Source organism: Saccopteryx bilineata, chromosome 11, assembly GCF_036850765.1.
Source record: "Saccopteryx bilineata isolate mSacBil1 chromosome 11, mSacBil1_pri_phased_curated, whole genome shotgun sequence".
Lineage (NCBI taxonomy): Eukaryota > Metazoa > Chordata > Mammalia > Chiroptera > Emballonuridae > Saccopteryx > Saccopteryx bilineata.
The window spans coordinates 53,611,414-53,632,805 of NC_089500.1; the positions used below are offsets into that span (position 1 = coordinate 53,611,414).

Genomic DNA, 21,392 nt, shown 5'->3' on the forward strand with positions numbered 1-21,392 from the left:
CTAGTTTGGGGACCCCTGCTCTAGCTGGACAAACTTTGCTTAGAGCTGAAGACATACCCCTTAAACACTTGTAATCAGTGCTATTTTCCTTTATATGTTCACTATTTACGATTCAAACTTTCTAAAGTGCACACTAATGGGTATGTACAAGAAGCATCATTTTGTTAGTTATGGGATGGTTATTATCATTTTTATAAGGAGGCATAATATAGTACAGGATGTCTAGTGGTGGATGGGTCTGACTACCCCATCGTGAAAGGCAATAGACAGCTGTACTTTAAATTAACTAAGATTTCCATATGTTCCTCTGCCTTCATAATGTCAGCAGTCAGTTTTTAATTGTCTGTGTGCTTCCTTATATCATCCTTTCTCCCCCTTCAAATCAAATACTGAGAGATGTTCTAATCATCTTTAAAGCAAGACTGCATGGGCTGTGGCTTCATCTAATGGTTCCTATGACTAAGAAGACCATCTTCTATCAGGGGTCCCCAAACTTTTTACACAGAGGGCCAGTTCACTGTCCCTCAGACCGTTGGAGGGCCGCCACATACAGTGCTCCTCTCACTGACCACCAACGAAAGAGGTGGCCCTTCCAGAAGTGCGGTGGGGGGCCGGATAAATGGCCTCAGGGGGCTGCATGCGGCCCACGGGCCGTGGTTTGGGGATGCCTGTAAGGGTTTTGTAACATTTCTTTTTATAGTAGCATTTTCTCATTTCCTTGAGTTTGGCATTTTGGAGAAGAGAATCATCAAATTATTCAATCTGGATAGAAAGGAAGAGAGAGAGAAAGAGAAACATTAATTTGTTGTTCTACTTATTTATGCATCCATTGGTTGATTCTTGTATGTGCCCTGAGCAGGATACAAAAGGTGCTACTTTTATACCTCAAGAGGACATTGAGTTAAATAGACTTCCAGTGGCTGGCTTGGGGACTAAACTATTTATTGTATTGTTAACATGAAAATAATGTATTTGAAATTCTAAATAATTTTAAGCTGGCTCACCAGCTTGTAGAATACAAGCCATTCTATGTCGGGAACTTTCTTTACTCACACAGGTTTTATTTCTCTGCTGTTGCCTAGCAACTGAGATGTGGCAAGAGATGTCAGAGGTGAAGGAGCAGACTAAAGTCATTATGGAAAGCAAGCCTTATCAGCATTTTCCATCTCACTTTGTAACCCTTGAAATAAAATAGCTTCCATTGTATCGAATAGTCTGTATTTTTTCTTTTCAAATGCCAAGTTTTTAAAAACTTTTTTTCTTTCTGAATATAAGTCCAGGACACATGAAGAATTTTAATTATATACATTGCTTCGAGATGAACTTCTCTGTTACACTAGCACACTTTAAAGGCTAAAGTGGAAAACTTTTGGCATTCTGAAGTCATACACTATGTGAAAAGAAGTTGTGAACACATCTGAAAGCATTCTAAGAGTTATCAGAAATACACATTGGCTCTAAATGTTCTCTCTTTGAACCACTAGTTAATGTTGAATAAAATTCCATTTTCAAATATATTGGCCTGCTTTAATTTTTTTTTCTTTTTTATTAAGTGAGAGGCAGGGAGGCACAGGGACAGACTCCTGCATGTGCCCGATATACCAGGACTCACCCCATGAGCCCCCTACCAGGAGAAGCTCTGCTCATCTGGAGCTGCTGCTCCATTGCTCAGCAACCGAGCTATTTTAATGCCTGAGACAAGGACATAGAGCCATCCACAGTGCCTGGGGCCAAGTTGGCTCAAACCATTCAGGCCATGGCTGTAGGAGGGGAAGAGAGAGAGAGAAAGAGAGAGAGAGAGAAAGAGAGAAAGAGAGACAGAGAGAAGGGGAATGGGGAGGGGTGGAGAAGCAGATAGTTACCATATTTCCCCATGTATAAGATGTACCTTAATTTTGGGGCCCGAAATTTGAAAAAAATTGTATTAACATAAAGCTATTTAAGTTTTATTCATCATAAAATTCATACGCCTCCTCATCACTATCAAAACTCCTATCCATTACTTGTCCTCATCTATGTCTCATGACAAATCACTGTCTTCATATACGACCTCGTCCTCAGTTCCATGTATGGCATTTGAAATGCCACAGCCACTGTATAAGTCGCACCCCGTTTTTAGACCCCAAAATTAATCAAAAAAGGGTGTGTCATACATGGGGAAATACGGTACTTCTCCTTTGTGCCTTCACCTGGAATCCAACCAGGGACTTCTACATTCAGAGCCTACACTCGACAGCTCTACCGCTGAGCCAACCAGCCAGGGCAGGCCTGCCTATTAAAAAGTTATTCTTTAGAGACAGGAATGCAAAATGTTGCATAGGTTTTTCTTGTCTCTGTTCTGAAATGAGAAGGAATGTTATCGAAATGTAAGCATCTCCTCTGGAGTTTCATGTTTTCTGTCCGTTCTGTACCAAATGCTGGGCCCTCACGATTCGTAGCCTGTGGACAGTTAACTGTATTTCAGCATGATGCCTTTTAAGACTTCTTTTCCAGTGGCACAACATAATATGCTTTAATGACATTTCATTTCTAGGCAATATGGTCGTTCCACAACTCTTAGCCCAAATTGTTAAGTTTTCCAAATTAAAGGTTTAACAGTAAGGCAGCCTGAGTTAGACTCACATTCCATGGTGGTTCAAAGTAAGTGGGTCCAGAATTATTTTTTGAAGAAAATTTTTTAATCTTTGCTTGTGTGTCCTCCCTCATTTCATCTCTGAGTGAAGCTGCTGTGGTCATCCATTCACAGTTGGGTCCTTAAATTTCATTAGAGAAAAGTAACTCTATCCCTCTTGGATTCGCTCCCACACACTGAACTCCCAGTGTTAGTCAGAGATTATAAACCAAGATGCTCTGCTGGATAATTCTTATCAAAAGCCCAGTTGGGAGAAATATATTCATGAATATAATTGCCTCAAGGATACAGGGGCTGCTGATTCCCCTAGCTTTTCTGAATTTTACTTTTGGATGGAAGTATGTGTTTGGAATCGTTGACCCTTTTAGAACTGTTTCTACTCAGTCAGGACTGGGCAGCATGGAAATGAGCACATACTAATGAGGACATAATCAATACCACGTGAGTCTCGCTGTTTCTGTTATAGGTACAGCTGAAGTCATTGTTCTTTACATCACCATTTAAGAGCACCCATGGAAGAAACTCCTTTTAGATTTTAGTATTAGAAAATTTGGGGTCTTTATCTTACAGATATTTCAAATCTGTCACTGACCCAGCTTTCCTCTTCATTTTCACTGCTAGGAACCCAAGAGCCAGATCCGCAACCTTCTTCTCTCAGCGGCACAGGCGTGGGGTCTGCACCCATCACACTCACCCTGCCCCGGCTTCACGTTTTCCTTTCCATATATTCTTCTACCCTGACTTCCTCAGCCATCTATTCTATTTGAGCAATGTGCTTTAGAGCGATGCACAGTATAGGCTTTAAAAATTAACAGCTTGGCCAGGCGGTGGCGCAGTGGATAAAGCATCGAACTAGGATGCCGAGGACCCAGGTTTGAGACCCCGAGGTCGCCAGCTTGAGTGTGGGTTCATCTGGTTTGAGCAAAAGCCCACCAGCTTGAACCCAAGGTCGCTGGCTTGAGCAAGGGGTTACTCGGTCTGCTGAAGGTCTGCGGTCAAGGCACATATGAGAAAGCAATCAATGAACAACTAAGGTGTCGCAACGCGCAATTAAAAACTAATGATTGATGCTTCTCATCTCTCTCCATTCCTGTCTGACTGTCCCTGTCTATCCCTCTCTCTGATTCACTCTCTGTCTCTGTAAAAAAACAACAACAAAAAACAACAAACACAATAGTTGCGAGGAAGATTATTAAGAATAATCCTCTTGTTCTTCTCTAAGTCCTCCATTTTGCAAATGCAAGTGGAATGAAGAGTACCCCATGCACCCCCCTTATTGCTGCTGTGCATCCTGACATCCAGAGATGTGAGAGCTCAGAAGTTGGCGGGAGTTGGGAGGGCACAGAGAGTCAAGGAGAGAAATCTAATTCTTTGGCAAGCAAGGAATTCGAAGTAAGTTTCTGTGACTACGTGGTCACTTCTAAGGAAAGTCAAGAAGATGCCAGTCAGGAACTTCTTGCATTAAATCCAAAGGTGGCATCTAAGGTTCTGACACATTCAATTTGTATAACATAAGAATGTTATCTCTACCGTACATATTGATGAAGTAGTTTTGTTCATATTACTAAGCAATTATTATATTATCACACATAAGCAATTTAAAAACTTATCCCAAACCTGTAACTGTATTTTCTACCCCTAAAAGTAAAAGGGAGGCTTCATAAAAACAAAACAAAAAGCCACAAGAGAAATGAAGGAAAGTTACTCTGGTTGAGTAAAATATTTCAAGAGCAGTTATATGTCTCCAATAAGTAGGATTTGAATATTTCACTTAATAACTATAAGAAGAAACTATAATTATGGCTTTTCAGAAGCTGCTGAGTTTAGAGATATGGCATGGACCCTCCTAAGCAGCTGAAATGTGCACATGTTGTGTACAAACTCAGTGAGAAAGAAATTCTGTGTCAGAGTGTTTAGAAGCCTGTGTACACGCACGGTTTCTGGTGCAAAGACTAGGGGGTGACACAATACTTCACACTGCCGTGGTCACTTCCTATGTGCCTTTTCTAAATCTGCACTATCAGAACCCTGCTCCCATGTAGGAAACAAACATCTAGGGAATTCTTATTACATTTATTATTCATATAATACTTACAATAAAAAACAGCTATGGTGCTTTTTAAAAATCGAGACAAGGTTAGACAGTTCAGGTAAAGAAGGACCCAATTTCAATAAGTGGTAGGTGGGATCCAAAACTAATTCAGGTCATTTAAAAAATTATCAAATATATATACTTTTTAATGACATTAATAATATTTTCATGTTAAAATTGTCTGTTAACAAGGTGTCCTTCACAGCTAATTCAAAGTCAAAATTACCTCTCCACACTGATTTTTTAATTATATGATTTACTCTAATTCTCTAAGCATGACACAAGAATGTACCATCAACATGAACTTCATATTAGAATCAGTTTTTACAAAATGTAATCTGCCAATATGTTAAATGTGTTTCTCTTATGGTTTAAAAAAATTCTAATATGACTCCTCTGTCATTTCAGTCAATAAATCCAGAATTTAGGACGTTGGCCACTCCCACCCAGCTGCTCTCCGTAAGTAATCCTCTTCTGCCAAAGCAAAGACAAAACCATAAACAGCCACGTCCTTCATCTCCCAGATTTGAGGACATCTTCCGATTTCTTCATTCCTTACATCTGTTTATTCTTCCTGTTGATTGTCTGTTATATCTGTCACTTCTTTTTTCATTCTCACGTTGGTATCTGAGATTTGGGCTAGAGTATTTCTAAAGTCTCCTGGCTCCAGTCTCTCACCAATTACTCCACTCTGCTGAAATCTTTTAAAGCATCGCTTTCAATGTCACTGTAATTGTTCAACAATCTACAATAGCTCCTGCACAGAAAAGTCACCAGAGCAGGCCTGAGACACTATTCTTAGAGAATCTTGCTTGTAAGGTTGGCTCTTGGCTCACATTTGGAAGCTTAGATTTCGGGAGAGTTCCCGCTGCTCCCCAACTGTGCCCAAACTGTCTCCTGGGCAGTTAGTCCCTATTAAACTTCCCAGGTAGACAGCATGTTACATGTGTTGTCACCAATCGTTCCTGGGAGAATTAAGTACATTCCGTGTCATTATACCAGGAAAAGACCCCTGGAAGCTTGTGGCTAGCTTCCCCAAGACTTTGCTCTGCGTGTCTTTGCTCTTTGTTGATGTTGCTTTGTATCACGTCGCTGTAATCAATCTTAGCCATGAGTACAACTGTATGCTGAACTCTGGGAATCCTCCTAGCCAACTACCGAGTCTGGTACCCCTGAGACAACTCCCAGAGCCTGTTATATCATCTCTAGCCTCTTCTGTCCAACTTGTAAAGCCCTTCCTAACCTACCCGTACGATTACTTTTCCGAGTGTTTCTACTGGATTCCAGTGAGTGCCCACTACCTCACTAGACTGTCCCCAGTGCATTAGGAATGGCAATTTATAGGGGAGAGTTCTCAGCTTGGTGAAGGGACCTGGTTTCTGTTGTTCATTCCCTCTGTTCTGCTATTTCCCATTCAGTTATGAGTCATGCACAACCTTCCTAGGTCTTTACATCCTTACATGTAAAATGTGAATAAAACTACAGGTACAAACACTATCCAGGTTCAAGATTTTGGTTTTTAGGTTTTGTGGGTTTTTTTGTTTTGTTTTGTTTTGTTTTTTTACTGATTTGCAACTAATAGGTACATTCCATCAAAATTCATTGTAAAGTAAAACTGCTCTGTTAAGGGAGGCCTGTTTTCTCCATAACTTCCATTATGAAAAGTCATTTTTGTATAGTTCTGCAAAAATTTATGGATTCATTGAAAAAAATTATGAGAAATATTTTAGAAATAGACATTTAAAGGAATATATAATATGCTACAAAGACTGGGGTAATGCTCAAAATATCACACAATAATCTCCTCATAATAGTAGTGTTTTTGAAAGTTATTTGTCAGAACAGAAAAGAATGAAGAGAAATGAGACACTCAGTAGTCGGCAGGATTTCTGTTCAGCTAGAGCCTATATCCCTCAGGATAAGGCAGGTGACAGACAGAAAACAGCCTTTGTGAAATATTAAGGACACACTTTGTTAAAAAAAAACATAACAGGAACAAACGTTTCCAACAAGAGCCCACACACACAAAAAAAATGTCTGAGTTTACAGCTATGTCTGTATACATACTTGGCTAGTTAGTCACTTGTAATAGCAATTATTATTAAAATCCATTTTTCCAATGATCAATTAAAGGTCTACAAAAGCTACCGAGGGGACTAGATGTTAGACTCCCCCACCCCGATAGAGGTTCCTAAGCTTGGTCTATGGGCAACTCCATTCCTTTGAGGCTAGGTATCACCTTGTCTTAATAAAGATCTTTCTACAATCATTTACAAAATAAATTTAAATGAGATTTCACTATTCTGTGTAATTCTTGGTACAAATGACAATTTGTGAATTGTAATGCCTAAGCACAAGTATGTGACATCTTTGTCTTTGGAAAGCATTCAACCATATCTCTTTACTGCTTCTTAAATTGAAATTGTCATCATAACTAAAAGTTGTTTCCAAAGTCTACACATGTGTCCTTAGAGCAAATAATCCCTGACAAATCAGTCAGACTGGTGCATACTAAGACGCACAAAGAGCCAAGGTGACATGGCATTGAAGCTAAACTCTTATCTGTTCCCAAGTCCAGATTTTTCTACTAAAAACTGATAAGCAGAGCTTTTAAACCAGAAAAAAACAAACAAACAAACCCCTAGAGAACAATTAATGTAGCATGAACGAACAAACATTTCAAGAGGCATCATGCGCTACAGAATAATTTCCACATTTCCCTGGCTGAATTTACATGTGGACTTGCTTAATTATTTATCAAATTCAGAGTTATAATCACTAAAAATGGTCACATCTCATAAGTATACATTCATGTTAGGAATACAAAAATTTTACCTCCAAATCCTAAGAAGGCCTTTGAACACAGATAGAGACAGAGGAAAGACGGCATGCTGCAGTGCAGCAAGTTCAAAGGCACTGCAGTGCTGACACGCCGGCCTCCATTCCTCCAGGAATGTGCTCAGTGACACACAGCCAGCTCCAGGGAGGTGAACGTGATCGGTTCACAGTCTCATCCAGACATTCTTGAATTCAACACTCCGAAACAAACCAGGAGCAGGAAGTAATAACTGCACAGCACTGACAGTGTCCTTCAGGTTCTCCTCGTATGTTCCCTGGTTCCCAGGGTAGTTGCTTTGCATGACTGTGCAAAGCTCTCAAAAGTGCAGTGAAAGTAGCTTCCAGCAGCAGACAAATTGGAAGCCTAAAGTGTCACAGGTACTGGAAAAATGTTTTGAATCTTCAGTTTACTTATGAATATGGATATTTTTAAAAATCCTTAGTTTTCCCCATTGCCATATTAATACACATTTCCAATATCTACAGGCAGGGCTATTAAGATCAATGTAATAATGATATTGATTTTCGCCCCCTTCATTTTTCCAAAGACTCCACTGAAGCTCTTCCTTTCCTTCTACTTTCCTTTCTCATATTTCCCCCAATGGAGCCTGAGTTTATTTAACTTGCTTTATTCCCTAAAGAACAACCACGGTAGTAGGACCACACTGGCTATACCAATAAGCAGCATCTCCATTAAGTAAATGGAGTAAATTCTGACAAAGCCAGTCCACCAAACGGGAGCTCTGGAGAGGGTGGGGCCTACTCTGTTAGTAGGGAGTGAGAACTAACAATAACTATAAGTTTATTATGCTATAGGCCAGGATGTACAGTATCATATGTAAATATAAATTTAATCCTAAAATCAACCCTATGAACACTGTATTATCATTCCCATTTTTACAGATGCAGAAATGATCTTTAAGTGATCAAGTAAGTTGCCCAACGTCTTTTAGAAAGCAGTAAGAAAATCACAAACAACTCAACAGAAAAGTTATCAAAAACACAAATACACATTTTATGGCAGAACAAACAAAATGGCAATAGCACGAGAAGAGGAATTCAGCATCTTTAGTAGTCAGAGAAATGTAATTAAAAACTCCAATGAGACGATCATTTTATGCCCACTCAATGAACAAAAATGAAAAAAATCTAAAAATTCCAAGTGTTGAAAGACTGTGGGGACACACCCCAATGGGAGTGAAGATTGGGGCAACCAACTGTGGAAAACAATTTGGTACTATCTCCTAAAGTTGAACATTCATACATCCTACAATCCAGCCATTCTATTCCTGCCCAGAGGAAATTCTTGCACATGTACATAAAGGGTTACTTTCAACAGTGCCAAAACAGCTCTCTCTATAACAGTAAAATCCTGAAAAGATGCAAACGGCCATCAGTGAAAGAGTGTATAAATAAACTGCAGTATGCTTTGCACACTGGAATATTAAGCAATAGAACAAAACAAATGTAGTACAGCATATCACAATACGGACGAATCTTCCCAATGAAAAGTTAGTCTCAAAGGATTATATACAACATTATGTCCTTTTTAGAAAGTTAAGAACAGTTATAATAAAAAGTCTCCTTTTCAGAATACTTATGAATGCAATCCGGTGGTACATAAAGGAATGTAAAGGAATAACAAACAGGAGACTCAGGACGAGGTAATTATCTGCAGAGACTGGATGAAATGAGGGACTAGCCCAAAGGTTAGGTTAAATTTACTGTCAAAATCCTAGCTTTTGCTTGAGAGGTGGTCTCATAGGTGCTTCCTGCATTATTTAAAATATCTAACTAGTAACCAGTAAGTAAGAGCTAACATTACTGAGAGTGTATCATTACCAAAAATTATTAGTAGTCCAGTTTTGAATGTAAAGTCCTAAAAACACTCAAAGAAGCAAGAAAAAAAAATGAACAAGCAAACAAAAACTGGGCTCAGATCCAGTTTATTAGTGTCTGAAGTTAACCCCCCCTCCAGGGCAGGGCCACGCCTCTGTCTCAGCTGGAGACGGACAGAAGCAGTGCAAGTTACTCCCATTCTCCCCTGATGATGGCCTGACCTCATGTACAGGGCAGAACCAGAACTGATCAACCTATTTTTTCCAGATAGTGTAGACAGGCATGAAAGATATTTCTTAATAGATACCTCTGGCCAACTCACAGACTGGACCTGCCACATCATGGGAGGGGAACGTCTCACCCTCACAGTATTAGTTTTCTTGGGATGAGTGATGATGACAAAGGTGATGGTCATCACAATTAACACATTCAGTAGTTTAGAAGGCAGAGCACTGCCTACATTTTCTATATATCTCTCACTACGATCCATGAAGCATGAGTTATTATTATTTCCAATTTGAAGATTAAGTGATTGAAAGAAAAAGAGGGTAAGAAATTTCCTCAATGTCACACAATTATGATAGAAGAGCCTTAAACCCAGCTTTCTCCTGTTTCATTGCCCAAGTTTTTAATGACTAAGATACACACACACATATACACAAATGTACAGATACACACATATGTATAGAAACAAACACCCATGCATGAATAGATACATATGTGTGAATATATACACATGTATGGACACATATATGTATAGACACAAAATACAGACACACATATATAGACATACCATTACACACATGTACAGATACATATCCATACCCAAGTATGTATAGTTACACATTCAGGCACACATATGTACAGACAAATACAAACACACAAAATGTTGCCTAGTTTTTCCAGTATTGCTCAATTCATTACCTATTGTTAAAAACTTTCTGCTCCTTCTCCCTTCTGTACACATCACACAGCACTGGTCATGAGAGAAACAACTCAACTTAAAATAAATTAAAGTCACGTGGAGCGCCTGGTCCCATGACTTTCATCCTGGGGCTCCTTGTTATAACCACTGCGTGCGTTTTCAGCAAATGCTCGTCGGCACGGTGGGTCCCTCCATTCTCGCAGGCATTGGAGCCCGTTTGTACCTGACTTTCTGCTCCTCTAGAGGGAATAGCCCACATCTGCAACTGGCCTCACATGGTGAACTGAGTGGAAGCTAATTAGTCAATATTTTAGTCAGCTCTCTAAATTGTGAAAAATCCATCATGCCTTTTTGGTGTGACACAACCCCATGAACAAAAACTAAATTTCATTTGTATTGATACATAGCAGATGGAGGCTGGAATGCAAGTGGTGCATAATGAATGGCAGCAATTATCATAAAATATATGACTTACTACTGTCATTCCTTATACGGAATCAAGTTTTCCTATATTTGGTTTTTGATATGTTATTTTGGGAGCCTTTTGGTTTTGGGGGGTTTACCCCCACAGTGTCTCAGTGTAAAGTTTTCCTATGAGTTCAGTTACAAGAACATTCTCTCTGATTGGATTTTAAAGGCTACTGACTCCAGAGAATAAGGAACGAGTAAATAAGTTACAATTTTCAGTATTTTCTGTTGATGTAAGTGAGATAACATAAGAGTTGTAACTGGGATATAGAGATGCAAAAAGAAAAAAATAATTTATAAATCTGATTCCCTAAAATATCGAGAACTAGATATATTTACTGCTAGCAAAAGAAGTGAATGACACCTCCACTTCCCCAACTCACACATACACACTCCATGGTTTAGCCCTGTGACATTCATCAAATGTTACTCAGGTCTTCAAAACACAAACATGTAACTTTTAAAAAGCCTAAGCTGTTGTGGCTTCAGCTTTGGCTTTCATATGAAAGACAGGAAAGGAAAAGAATCCAGACTTGGAATGAGTTTTACATCAAACTAGAAGTTGCCTGACCAGGCGGTGGCGCAGTGGATAGAGCGTCAGACTGGGATGCGGAAGATCCAGGTTCAAGACCCCGAGGTTGCCAGTTTGAGGGCAGGCTCATCTGGCTTGAGCAAAAAGCTCGCCAGCTTAGATCCAAGGTCGCTGGCTCGAGCAAGGGGTTATTCGGTCTGCTGAAGGCCCACGGTCAAGGCACATATGAGAAAGCAATCAATGAACAACTAAGGTGTCGCAATGCGCAACGAAAAACTAATGATTGATGCTTCTCATCTCTCCGGTCCTGTCTGTCTGTCCCTGTCTATCCCTCACTCTGACTCTCTCTCTGTCTCTGTAAAAAAATAAAATAAAATAAAAATAAATAAAAAAAAGAATTGGAATTTAAAACAAACAAACAAACAAAAAAACTAGAAGTTTTTGCTTTATGATGTCTTTGTAAGAAAGTCCCCCAGCAAGTTTAGGGCCAAAGGGTTGACTCTGAGATCAAATCCCTAAGGTAGTGGGGCTCCATCGTCGCGAAATGTTGCTCACACAGTAAGGGAAATGCAGTAGGGGCTGTAATATAAAAACACACTGCAAAACGTGTTAAACACACAAGAGACAGAGAAGCCAACGTTGCTGGAACAGTTAACTCCACAAAATCTTCATCCCACAGAGAGCTGAAACAGGTAGAGGAAAACAGGGTGGGGAAGACAGGCATCTGGCACCTGCCGCAAGGCTGGTTAGAGACCTGTGATTTACATGTGAATTTCCACAGAGAATAGAATCACATCTGGAGCCTACAATTTGATTTCTCCCAACATTAAACAGATGCTTACTTTTAAAAAGTGAAACGGTGTACATTGACGTATATTCTAAAGCTAATGTTTCCTAAGTAGGGCAAAGGCAACTTGGTGGTTTTTGCAGTGCCCAAAATGATTTCAACACAGAGATATATTAGTGCTAGAAAGGATCGAAGGAAGGAGCCCTTCCAGCCTCACATTAGGACGGAAGAAACCGAATCCCAAAGAGCTAAGTGGCTCGCTTATTCTACCAAATAGTTGTGACCGAGTTGGAAGTACGACCTAAGTCCGCGATGGCGAACCTATGACACACGTAGCCATTTTCGATGACACGTGGCCACATGCGGTCGCATATCAGAGAAGTATGGGGCTGCTTGCCAAGAAGGATGTTTCATCCTCGGCTCCTGCATGGCCAGGTGCAGTAGCCGAGGATAAAACATTTGCTGTAGTGTAGACACTCTGTGCCGGAGGTCTGTAGGCCAAAACAACAGAACTCCAGCACAGAGAGGCTAGTTCTGGGACTTCCGGTTAGGCCGGTAGGGGATCTTTGACCTCACTTCCGGTCAGTGGAGCAGGGAGCAGCAGAATGCCCCGGGGGACGCATCTCTGGGGGTCCTGTGATTGCCATTACCAGCAACCACATAAACCACAGCAACCATCATCCAATCTACTGTTCTGGGGTGTCGTGGATTTCTAATTGACCATCATTACTGAGATAAGTGAAGGGAGGCTGGGAGAGGTGAGGGTCTGTGCTATGGGTGCCGTTTCCTGCCATTACAAGTGCAACTTGCAGAATTTCAAGACAGCATCTGGGCTCAGTTGTTTGTCAACTTGAGGTCAAAGCTTGAGAATCTGGAAAGGTGCCACTTGGAGAATCAAGAGGAGTGCCACTACGAACAGGAAATTTGGAGTGCCTGGAACTGATTACCAGATACCTTTAGCATCCTGAAAAATATAGCAATGGCTTTACTCACAATTTTTCTCTCTATGTACTTTGGTGAGACCTATTCTCAGTGTTAAATAATATCAAAACCAACAAAAGAAACAGATTGACAGTTGAAGTTAGTAGCTCTTGCTTGAGCTTGAAGTGTACTAAATATCAACCTTCAACTGAAGATTTAGCCAATGAAATTCAGCAACAAAAAAGTCACTAATAAGCAGGCTAGTTAAAGAATTCCCTCTCCCCCTCACTGATCTTAGTTCACAGCACCCCACACAAGTTAAATAATATCAAGGCCAACAAAAGAAACCGACTGACAGATGAACAAAGAAGTCACTAAGCAGGTAAGTTAAATAATTAGTTTTTGGTTTATTAAATACAGTTATATATTACAATTATACATTTTTCTTATTTAAACTATAAATATTGTGAAATTATGGTGTTTTTTCTCAAAGTGACACACCACCCGAGTTATGCTCAGTTTTTTGGCGAATTTTGACATACCAAGCTCAGTAGATTGCCCATCACTGGCCTAAGTAGTTGTTTCACTTTACGTATTTCCACCTCGTAAAAATGTAAACGTCCTGTGGAAATACGGGAGCTGCCATGAAAGTCTAAGTGCAAACTAAAAGCACCTTCCGGGGACCCCTGAGGGACACGAGATTGGCAGCACCGATGCTGGGCTTTGGGCAGGGCTAGGAAGGGTCCCCAGAAGTCTCTGCCTCCCCAGGAACAGGAGCAGAGCATTAAGGCAGGTGGCAGATACTGCTGGGTAACACCATGCCGAAGACACCCCTACCTGCCCCAGAAAAAAGCTGGTGAATGGAGAAGGGGAATCCTGGAAGGGATTCTGGAATTCCTGAGAGTAGACAGAGAGATAAATCAAAGATATAATATTTTTAATTTTTAGTATACTGTAACTCCCAGGCAGGGTGGCTGAGACTAATAGGTCATATGTCCATTGTAGAAAGCACACAGCCACCCTCCTGACCACGTGCCAGGAAAGATAACCCACACCCATTGGGGCTTTTAGACTTCCACCAGCCTCACAAGATGAGCCTCTGTCTGCCTCCTGCACTGATGAAGCCAGAGAGGTGTGGCAGTCCTCATTTTAATCCAGGTCTGTTAACCCACCCAGGGGTGCCCCCATCCCCTGTCAGGACCCGTTTAACAGAATCTCCATCTAAACAGATCATCAAGAGCAGCACAATCCAAAATCAACTTCCCTTCCTTTCTGTTTTCATAATATTATCTGGATAGAGTTGACCACCAGGGGGAAAAGTTTACTTCAGGAAAATTACGTCACAAGCAGCTCATTTCCTCAATTCTAACATGTACTTCTTTCTCTCTGAACATTTCAGGATGTGAGATAGATTCATATATTTAATGTGATAGGGTTTTCTCCCTGAAAAGCTGTTGTTAAATTGATGGGGTAATCAAACAGCATCGGAGAACTAAAGAGCTGTGTTATTTTTGTTTCCAGATGATGAACGCCTTTGAAATATTCAGGTTAACTCTTTAAAGCGACAGAGTTCTAGAAAATGTCTTAAATGCTTTCCCAACCTGTTTCTGTCCTGAACCATGCCTTTAGGCTTTCTACTCACAACAGAACCACTTGAATATAGGAGATAGGGCACAAACCAGCAGCCAGCTGGGCCTTTATTTCCCAGATTCAGTCTCTGAAGGTCACCTCAGGTCACCTCTGCTCTGCCTGTCTGCAGATGTAAAATTCCTTGAACGGGTCGGTGGCAATGGAATGTCATCCCATTTCACAGGTGTAGTCAGCAAGCATTCACTATATGGTGCAAGGTATATTTTGTTGTCATGGTGGTGAGTTTAACATTAGCAGGTCATCTAATGTTTACTGGGGAGACTGTAAATATTTGGTTCATTTCATAGTTTTACGAAGTCACTGAGGGTCTCTGGATCTCCTTTTCCTCATCTGGGAAGTGAAATTGATAGCATCAAAGGCATACAGCTGTTGTGAGACTTGTTACCTGTTAACAAAAGGTGTTCCAGGCTTCTTTGTGAAATAAAACAAAGTATAAAGAACAAAGAGAAAGATAAAAAGAGCACGGCACATAATAGGTGTTCGATAAATGTCAGTTACCTTCTCTGAGGAGTATTTTTATGCTTCTTCCTATCACAAAAGAATTTCACCACTCTAATCAATAAATGTGTGAAAATAATTTGCAGCCACCAACGGTGAGACACTTCTAAAGTATCAAAGTACTTCATCAGCTTCAAAGTGAAATCTGTAGCGAATTAAAACCAAAGGCATACTGCTTCAAAGAGAAGGCTGCCTTGAATTAAAAACTGAATATAATACTGAGTCCAGCATGAGATGATGACTGAGGAAACTGGACTGCAGGCCCGTGCGCCTCCCACGTACCAGGCAATGGCTGCCTTGTGTACAGGAGGGTGCAGTTCCCCCCAAGTCAATAGAATGACCTTTTTATCCTTTCAGAAATCGTGTGATACTTTTCAAGAAAGAAGACTCACAAACTAAAATTTGAAAAGGGGGGGCGAATAAATAAATATGCTGGGTGAAGTGGTTATGTTTCAGTTTTTGCTCTTTTTGAGTTCTAAGAATTTTGCCTGATTGCAGTCTGCAGTTATAAGTGACAAGAAGGGGATGCTGTGTGTTAACTGTGCCAAAACTATCACCAGTATGATGTCTTCTCTTTGTGTCTCTGCCACTCAAAGGACAGAGAAATGTCTTAAATATGCTTGTATCTTGGAAACAAGTAATGCAAGTAAAGATACATGATTAAAGGCCCTGGCCAGTTGGCTCAGCAGTAGAGCGTTGGCCTGGCATGCGAAAGTCCTGGGTTTGATTCCTGGTCAGGGCACACATGAGAAGCGCCCATCTGTTTCTCCACCCTTCCCCCTTTCTTTCCTCTCTATCTCTCTCTTCCTCTTCCGTAGCCAAGGCACCACGGGAGCAAAGTTGGCCCGGGCGCTGAGGACAGTTCCATGGTCTCCACCTCAGATGCTAGAATGGCTCTGGCCGCAATGGAATGACACCCCAGATGGGCAAAGCATCGCCCCTTGGTGGGCATGCCGGGTGGACCCCAATCAGGCGCATGCCGAGTCTGTCTGACTGCCTCCCCACTTCTAACTTTGGAAAAATACAAAAAAAAAAGATACATGATTAAAAAAATAATAATAATATAAAGGTAAATGATTGTATTGTATACTGCTCCGCTGAATGTGTTTACCAACACAGATTTCCTTAAAGGACCACCCCAATTCTATCCTGCAAATTTCTTCTCCATTAGGTACCCAGATCCATTTTCTAATTTACTGTGCTCAGGACCAGGGAGTTGGGGAGGGTCTACCCCTATGAACCATATCACTCAGGTGGCCTGAGCCTCTGTCCTGGGTTGGCTTTGGTCATCGGGACTGAAGGCATGGAGGAGAGAGAAGCCAGGGTATCATCCCCAAGCTTTCTTCCTGCTTAGGTGCCATGTGTCTGCCAGTGGCCACATCTGTCTCCTAAAACAGTTCTTGTCAGATGGTCTCTCCCCCCATGTCAGCGCACAGTGAGCTCTGGTGACACTGTTTGCTCCCCTCCCATTTCAGCATAAGGGTGGGGAAGGCTTCCCACCATTCTGGTCCTCAACACCCCTTGTTGCTTCTGTAAAATTCCCTGAGCTACAGCCTCCGGAACTCGCAGCTGAATGTGCCTCCTGCTCCTGTGGTGGTGGTCCTAACTGCTATCCCACAAACCAACCTAATAAATACCAAAATCTGTTCCTTACTCCAATAATTCAGTTAGAGCAAAATACCATATATTGGCATATGCTATTTTTTTAAAAAGTCATTTGACCAAGCCACACTAGACAGAGAAGCTGAAAGAGTCAAGGATCATATGAATAAGTAGTCTAATATTTCTACGGTATCAATGGAGCGAATTGCATTGTGTGTGGTGCTGTTTAAGATAAATAGGACTTTGTGAACGGTAATTTAAGTTATTTCCAAAGATAATGATCTGGCAGCTTTGTTATTCATTGCGCTGACAAGATGACACATCTGCAGGCAGGTGTTTAGAAAACAGCCGGTATCCGCAGCTTGGGGTCTCAGGTTATTCCAGTCATCATTTTCTAATCTGTTCAGAACCCTCACAATTCTTTAGCCCTGAACCTGCACAAGAAGCAGCAGCAAGGCCTTAACTTATTAAAGTAGTTTGAGTAAACATGAATAAATTACATATTTTGGTATACAACTTTTAGAATATTCATTAAAATATGTTTTAATATAAATCTTGGACATATAATTTAACCTATCTAAGTCATTATCCCCTATCTTAAATTGATTATGAAGGAGAATAATATGCAACTTTGAGGAAACAGGAGTACCGTATTTCCCCATGTATAAGACACGCCTTCATTATGGGGCCCAAAATTTGAAAAAATAATGTATTACATAAAGTTATTGAACTCAAGTTTTTATTCATCATAAAATTCATACAATTCCTCATCAAGCGCAAAAAAGTGGGAAATGAAGTAAAAATCTACAACCATTGTATAAGACACACCCAGTTTTTAGACCCCAAATGTTTCAAAGAAGGGTGCATCTTATACCTGGAGAAATATGGCAATCAGGAAAAAGCAGGGAAGAGTAGAAATTAATGAAATGACCACAGGGCTTATAATTTGAAAAGGACCATTTTGGGAAAGCGAACTAGTGACCTGGTCAGGAACAACCACTGTATTCCTTCTTTCCCTTCCTGCTCCTGTTCTGTTACATAACCATCCACAGAAATTTCCAAATAATGTGAAAGTAACAAAGCTTATAGGGCCGTGGAGAGAGGGAAAGTGGGATAGAAGGGAGGGAGAGAGAGGATTGAGGGAGAAGAGAGAGAGAGAGATTTAATTCCAGAAAGAAGCTAGAGGTTTTTTTTTTGTTTGACTCTTATAATCTATTAATGACTTTAATTTAATGAAATAAAATAATTCTGTATGACAATTAAAATGAGATCTAAGATGAAAATGAAACAGTGGCCTTGGCCAGTGGCTCGGTGGATAGAGTGTCAACCCAGCAAATGGACAAGCTAGGTTTGATTCCAGTCAGGTCACACAGGAAAAGCTACCATCTGCTTCTCCCTGCCCCCGTTCCTCTTCCCCTTCTCTCTTTCTTCCTCTCCCACAGCCAGTGGCGCCAGGTGCTGAGAATAGCTTGGTTGGAGTGCATCAACCTCAGGCACTAAAATAACTTGGTATTCTAGCATCAGCCCCAGATGGGGTTGCTGTGTGGATCCTGGCTGGGGTGCATGCAGGAGTCTACCTCACTATCTCCCCTCCTCTCACCTAAAAGAAAATGAAAATAAAAAAAATAAATAACAGCTACAGTTATCACAATAATTTCCCCCATATGATGAATATAAACCCATTTGAAAATGCCTGCTTCAATCTCTTAAGACAATACCTAACTCAATTGGACAAGAGCAAAAAGCAGTTCACACAACACAACCCTAAAATAACATACTTTGAAACAATATTCAGCCTCACAGACAAGGAAGGCAACAAACATTTAAATAGATATAATGTGCTATCTCATATTTACTGAACTAGAAAACATAATTTAAAATAATAAAGCTGTTGGCAGGAGTTGCAAGTTCTATAAATTCCTGTAAATGAGTTTAATAAACTTGGAGAACAACCATGCAGTAGCCATTAAGAGCCAGAACACTGATCATAGCCTGGAACCCAGTAATTTCAACCTTAGAATCAGTATCCTCAAGATGCAACTCAAAAGAAAAAAAGGTTATGTTTACAAAGATGTTTCTTAATTGCCTTCATTATATGGAACAGGCTTTCCCCCAACCATTAGTGAGTATATTAAAAATGATATATTATTATAATAAAATAATTTGAAATTTGAAATACATAAGTTTTACCTCTAGGAAAAGTATCTATAAAGCAATCTTGAGTGAAAAAGTAGAAATAAAGTAGCAGATTCATTTATTTATTTAATAGGTATTTTTTAAATGCTTACTACTTTCTCACATCCCTAAGTTTGAAGTACTGGACCCATGTTCCTTCGTAAAGAACATTTCTGTGTTAAGTACATTAGTCAAGCTCATGAAGCCTTTAGAGGTGAAGAGGTATCAGGAGTCTCTTACCAATGCTAAGCTTGTAAAAGCTTAAGATTCCCTCGCCACTAGAATGAAAGCCATAAATTCCTATTTCTATAGGTTTTGTGGCAAGTTGGAAGGAACAATATCTAAATAAAATCTTGAGACTTGTGAAGTGAAATTCATTAATAAATAATGACTAATTTTTCAAGAAAAGAAGGGGTAGTACAAATTATGACAAAATGTACTTCCAGGCACCCAAATATTTATGACTTCTTACTTCAGTGAAAAATGTATTACCTTGTAAACAAGAAAGTGCATTTAATTTGACAAGCAGATAGATATTGGAATATTTGTGCTGTATTGCACTTAGAGATGCAGGCACACTGTGTTCCCATAAATGATAAAATAACTCAGACGGATGATGCTAGGGGTTTATTATGGCTAAAGACATTATAAAAAAAAAAGGTTGCTCATAATTTCCTCTTTCCATTGAGAAAAATTCATAGCTAATTTTATGATATCAACTCATTACACGGTGTACTCCTATAAATGCTAATGACTATAGGAAACCATTAAAATATTTAGCAGCCCATGTCAGACTTCTTTCCCTGACAACCCCCCTCAGCCAACCCCTGGTTCCCCCAAACAATTTACCATAGACTTACTTGAATTGGTTATAAAAGATTAGTAAGGAAGGTGTTTCATTTATAATAATAATAATACATCATTATTTATCTCTTACTCAAGGTGATGATGCCAATAAAAATATTTGGCTCTCAAGCAAATCATTTATCTTTTTTTTTTTTTTTTATCACATGGCCATAAAACATGAAGACACGGAGCTCCATTAGGCATATTTAATTATGTTTAGATGATTCTTTAGCTCTGTGTAGTTTCACCCAAACTTGTTATAAAAAAAAATGTATGAAAACAACATAAACCTTTCTATAGTTTGTATACTTTCAGCTTTCTCATAAGTGTGTTTTGATTATCAATATCCTGAATCCTAAATGTTGCCAATATTTTGAAAGAGGAAAAGGTACACCCCTCCTCATGATTTCACACACACTTATTTTTTCTTTGGTTTGCAGGGAGTATTTCTGGCTGTGGCTGTTGTAAATGAGGACTCCTGCCAGGAGAGTGACTCTGCGGCTTCAAGGACATTAATCAGACTCACAGCTGGTGGCAGAGCGATCTGGATAGAAACAAGGAGATCCTTTGATTATTCCAACTTCTTTTTGTTAGCATTTTCTTTTTCTCTCCCATCATTGTTTAATGAAGTAAAATGTGTTTTGTCTTCCTCGGGGTAGACATTGATTTGAATTAAAAGGAACAAATTGCAACCCCTATTTATTTCTCCACGGAGGCAAAAGGAAGAAGGGAGAGTGGGAGGGGTGGGAGACAGGAGGCTGGAGCAGAGAGAAAGAAGTGATGATGCAAACTGCCCTCTTCTTTTTTGTCCCTGTCCCTTCCTCTTCTCTCTTCCTCAGATAATAACACTCTGCCTGCAGGTGGCTGCCCAGATGAGGTGCTAGAGGAGAGCTGTTCCCAAGGACATTGTTTGAAGTCCTGACCACCTCTGACACCGCAGTGTGAACAGGGACCTCAGGGACTTCGAGGGCCTGGATGCTCCTTGTCCCTGTGAAGTCCCCACCTGGACCACTATGCATCTATTAGCGCAGATAAATAAAAAGTACTGACCATGCCAGGAGCTGAAGAAAAAGCAGAGCAATGGAAGCCCCCGTGGCTGGTGAGGATGCACAAGGGGACGGCCACTCCGGAAGTTTGCACTTTCTTATCCAGTTCTGACCATGTGAACCAGTGATCCAATACTCCTAAACGTTTACCCTACAGAAGTTAAAACTTCTGTTCACAGAAAAAAATGTTTATAGCAGTTCTATCTACAATCTCCAAAAGCCGGAAAACAATCTAAATATCTTTCCATGGGAGAATGAATGAATATACTTCAGTCTATCCAGACAATGAAATATTACTCAGCAATAAAAAGGAACAAATAATTGGTCCATGCAACACTTTGGATGAATCTTAAAGGCATTATCCTGAGTGCGAGAAGCTAGTCTCATAAGGTTATATGTATCCATTATATGACCTTCTAGAACACAACACTACCGGGATGAAGAAGAGATCAGTGCTGCCAGCGGCTCAGGTGGGGCAGTGTGACTATAGAGGGATGGCACAGGAAGTTTCTGCGGTGATGAACTAAGGTAGCCTGGTCAT

At 40.2% G+C, this 21,392-nt stretch overlaps 1 protein-coding gene across 1 annotated transcript in view; it reads right to left on the minus strand.

The window, feature by feature from the left end:
• Positions 1-21,392, minus strand: part of EPB41L3 (erythrocyte membrane protein band 4.1 like 3) — a 280,869-nt gene that overhangs the window by 211,340 nt on the left and 48,137 nt on the right. The window lies entirely within an intron of this gene.